This window comes from Montipora foliosa, chromosome 4 (assembly GCF_036669935.1).
Source record: "Montipora foliosa isolate CH-2021 chromosome 4, ASM3666993v2, whole genome shotgun sequence".
NCBI classification, from domain to species: Eukaryota; Metazoa; Cnidaria; class Anthozoa; order Scleractinia; family Acroporidae; genus Montipora; species Montipora foliosa.
This window is the reverse complement of record NC_090872.1, coordinates 26,083,156-26,087,782: the sequence shown is the minus strand read 5'-3', so window position 1 is coordinate 26,087,782 and position 4,627 is coordinate 26,083,156.

Here is a 4,627-nt window from a genome sequence, read left to right as displayed (position 1 = left end):
GTCTCAAACAATCATTCCCACGTAACCTTAATATTACTAATACTTAGTTATCCAAGTTTTTCCCGGTGGGACTTATTGTTTTAATAATTTTCCTCCACCCGTGATGCTCTTGGGCTGAAGCACCTGCTCTACCCCATGAAATTCCCATCTCTTTAAGCTCGGTCATCGAGGTCCTCCACCCGCAAAAGCAGGACAAACAAGAGTTGTACATCTTTCTCAAAACTGACAAGTTGAAAGGAAACATGGCTGTCTGTAGTGCTGGCTACTCAGTTCTGACTTCTTCGGGGAGTAACTGATTTGATTGGGAACAAAGAGAATCAGTTATCCCTTTTGATTTTAAACCGTAGCTCTTCAAATCATCGACCAATATTTTAGGCCATGAGTATAATTCTTTAGTCTGCCTTAATTTGTTTCAAATAAGCCCTTTTTGTTTTCTTCAATGGGAAAAAATATATTATTTTCTTTGCTAAGATAAATCTCATGTGACAAGCATATTAAATTTCTTTCTTGCCTTTTAATTTTTAAAAATTCCCCTCTTGCCTTTTAATTTTTACCCCTAACCTCTAAATTTTGCGGGAAAAAATCGGTTGGGGACACTTTAAGAAAGGAACTACAAGGGTTAATTTGCAAAACAACAAAATAATAGGTTAATGCTGGCCTATTTTAAAATAAGGTGTATATAAGGGAAGGGGAGATACAACGAGGGATACAACCAAAACGAGGTTGATTATTTCAGACTATTGTAATGCGGCCCAATTTCTTACACAGCCTGTCGGTTTATGGGGCTCACCAGCTGCCGTTAATGATGTACAAAATGTCTTATATAGATATTATAAACGAAAATGTACATCCAAGAAACAGAATATCAAGAAATTATTAGAAAGATCGGACCGTCAAATTTTTAGAAAAGCTTATCATACGAATCACAGCTCGTCTCTGCAAACTATACTGCCAGAATCATAAATTTTCGCAATATTCATGAAAAGAAAAGTATATTTTAATGATCCTAAGGTCGTCACAGAGAGGCTTAAATTGTCGTTTGATATTTCAATAGAGGCTTTAATGGGACACCGTGTAGATATATATGATATAAAACATTGGAGCTTTTAAAACAGATTTTACTGCAAGAGATTATCAAGGTTTTTACTGCTATTATTTTTTATCTTTGGATTATTATTAAAGACATATTATTATTATTATTATTATTATTATTATTATTATTATTATTATTATTATTATTATTATTATTATTATTATTATTATTATTATTATTATTATTAAGCCGGTGTCCTTACTTTGAAAGATTTCACCTATCAGCATTTTTCCAAGTATCAAATAACAGTTTTCCTAAGGTTACCTTAAATATCTCTACAAATCTTCCCCTCAATTCCTTCCCAGCTTGTGAAGTTTCTTTGTACATCAACATAGCTTCATTTCAGCCCAAAGGTTGTCTGTGAGGCATCTAAAGCTTGGATCTATGCCTTTCGATTGTCTCCCATCTTGAGATAGGGATTGAAATCAGTGAACGTTTACTGAGGCAATTCACTGCCACTGCCAAGCTGAATTTGCTGAGTCACAAGTCTTTCTCGTGTATTTGTTGTACTTATTCGCAAGAAAAGTAGCACTAGTAACCATAACTTCAATGCCAATGTTACTCGATTTCCTTTTATTTTGTTCAATCTTTCTGAGCTGGGGTCAGTATTTTACTAGTAACCACAAAATATCTCAAGGGGTTATTTACGTTGTACCGTTTCCTCAGAAACGATGGGTAGTTACTTTGACCACAGTTTACCTTCTTAAATCAGTCACTTATGATTCAGAGTCTAACCATTTGCAAAGTGTTTCAATCCTGCCACAAGAGTCGTAGTACTCGGCACTTATCAAACCACCTCAAGACGTAAATAATCGTATCCTCAAACTTCGATCCATTCGAAGTTTGATCGATCGTTTCATTCCCTACCCTTCTTCTTTGTTCCCAAAGCGACTGTCGACAACACTTCAGTAACCCGAGATTGCTTGTATTGGTTGTTGGAGTTGTATTGTATTGGAACAAAGATTATCAGTCAAATCAATGTTCTTACTCAGTTGAATTTTATTCGACCACTGCAAAATAACTTAGTAAGGAAGAATCCGTTTCCGGCGTTTCATTTACACAGGTTACGTTGGTCAAGATGTCTGTGTTGCGTCCTCTTCTCTTCATGGTGATATTGACTACTACAACAACGTTCGAACAAGATTCCCTGTTTCAAAATGACCAGCAAACAAATATCTGTCTTGCGGGCCAGTGCTCTGGATTTTGGCGTGCCTGTATGACGTCATGTCAACACTTTGACCAGTGTCGTAAATGCAGTACCAAGGCATTGGAATGTCGAAAATCGTGTCGCTATAAACAATAATCGAAATAAAAGAAGAGGATATATCTCTACAATAATTAATATGCTTGAAGATGCTCTGGTTGTTGACGGTTCTTCTGATCAGTTCCGATTATTGTAATTGAGCGAAAAATGATAGCACGCATTTTATTTTATGGCTCTGTTTGGGATGAAGAATTTCGGGGTATGTAGCGGAAAACACGATGTTAAGGAAAGCAGGCTTTGACATGGTATTGAGTGCCTCGCCTTCTACCAGCTAGTTTGGCTGTGTAAAAGCAAAAAGAAAACGCGAAAGACAGATAGTTTATGTGGAAATGAAAAATTAAAAGGTGTTATTGGCTTGCCAATAAAAAATTTTATGCATCTCAATAATTAAAATTTATAATGCATGCATAATTATGCACTCAGCAAAGTGTGACGTAGTCATTCCTGGGGAGGAGCAATTATCAAGTATCCCCTATAGGGAATTTCTTGCATTCCGAGAAAGCGTGGTATATATTCGTTCGCTTTTCAAGCTCGACTGATCTCAGTGGTTGTCAAACTTTTTCACCCTCTTCCTCCCCATTGCCAGGTTCCCCTATTTTTTTCTTTCTTTCTTTCTTTCTTTCTTTCTTTTTCTCAGTTTATTTCTGTGGTGGGCTTTCAGATCCTGTCAATTCTTTAAGTTTGTGATGTAATATTTTCATTGTTATTAAACCGGCTATGTGCTAAGGCACATAGCCAGATTTCTCCAAGTGGCCTGTCTGTTTTTCTCCGCCTTGCAAACCGAGCTCTACAGTTTGGCGACTCACTCAACCTCATTTATATTGAGAGGCATAAATATTACTCAGTACGAAAAAGGCACACACAAGTTACATTGCACGAATTGAGAAATAAGCTATAACACAATTTGCATACCAACCAATATTCACATAAAACTTCTTGGGGTGGATGATCTTTATTAGTACTGATGAGCTCTATTCTTCCATGCTATTTCCCCGCGATTTCGTTTGGTATACAAGAAAAATAAAGGTTCTCAGTTGCAAAACAACGGATGTGTCTGACTCATGATTTAATTGCTGTTACACGTGGGAGAAGTGTTTGGCGCTACAGTGGTTAGAGCACCCGCTTTTCTTCAATATGCATATGGCCCCGGTTCGATTTACAGACTCTGCGTCATATGTGGGTTGCGTTTGTTGGTTCTCTACACTCGTCTTCAAAACCAACATGAATTCGCGTTGAATTCTACGTGCAGTGTCCTCAGTTAGTGCTTCAGCTGTAGACGAGATGACACTTAAGAAATACATTTAATTGATAAAAACGTCACATTCGTTGCATGTATAAGTTCCTTTATGTCAAGGAATGATAAATGAAGTGATACGTGATCCGCATTAATGGAACACCTACACTGCAGCACTGTACCAGAAGTTACTCATATGATGCTTGTTTATAAATTGTGGCGAGGGAAATTCCCATGAAAACAATTCTCTTGGTAGCGACCTCTGGCCAACGTTTTTGTGGACAGTCAACTGCTCGCCCGTACGGGTTTCGTTTCGTGTCAAATTCCCCACTATGTGGACCTATTGTCTTGTCAAATGCCCGGGGTATGCCCGGGAAGGAAGGGGGAGGGAGGATGGGCGCACTTGGAATTGACTGGTACTTTACCAGCAATTGTCTCTTACAGACACCTAAAAAATTCAGGTGTGCAACTGAGCCATGAAGCCACTCAGTTGGGAGTAGGTCATTTTCTTAAGCTCATGTGTTCGGGTTGAAAGGGATTTAATGAATGAAATAAATGTATAAATTTTGAAGTGGGTGTCCAGAAAAGACAATTGCTTAAATTGTCCAGATTAGTTTGAGGATCACTTCTCCCTTCCGAAATGACAACGATGGCTAATTTAGAGCTTTGTTCCAGGTATTGCAAAAGCAGAACAAATAAGATCAAATTTAGTAATTCTTGGATTTACACCCGGAGCTTCAGCTTTGTAGGAACAGCTTCTTTCCTCTTCACCACTAAAGATCGAGACCCCAAGGTTCGTATTTTTCAACAGATCTGCTCACATCCCGCACAGAATGTAAGTCTAAGCCTTGAGTTCAAAAATGTTGAGTGTGGCAATCGACCTTTCCCATTCTCCATCATTTCTAGTTTCCTACCGAGTTTTTAAACTTTTTGTCAACGGAAATTGACGTCTAGGCACGGGTTCAATACTGATTTACCGTTATCCACAAAAATATCAGTGTTTTAACTAATAAATAAGTAATGATAATACACCAAG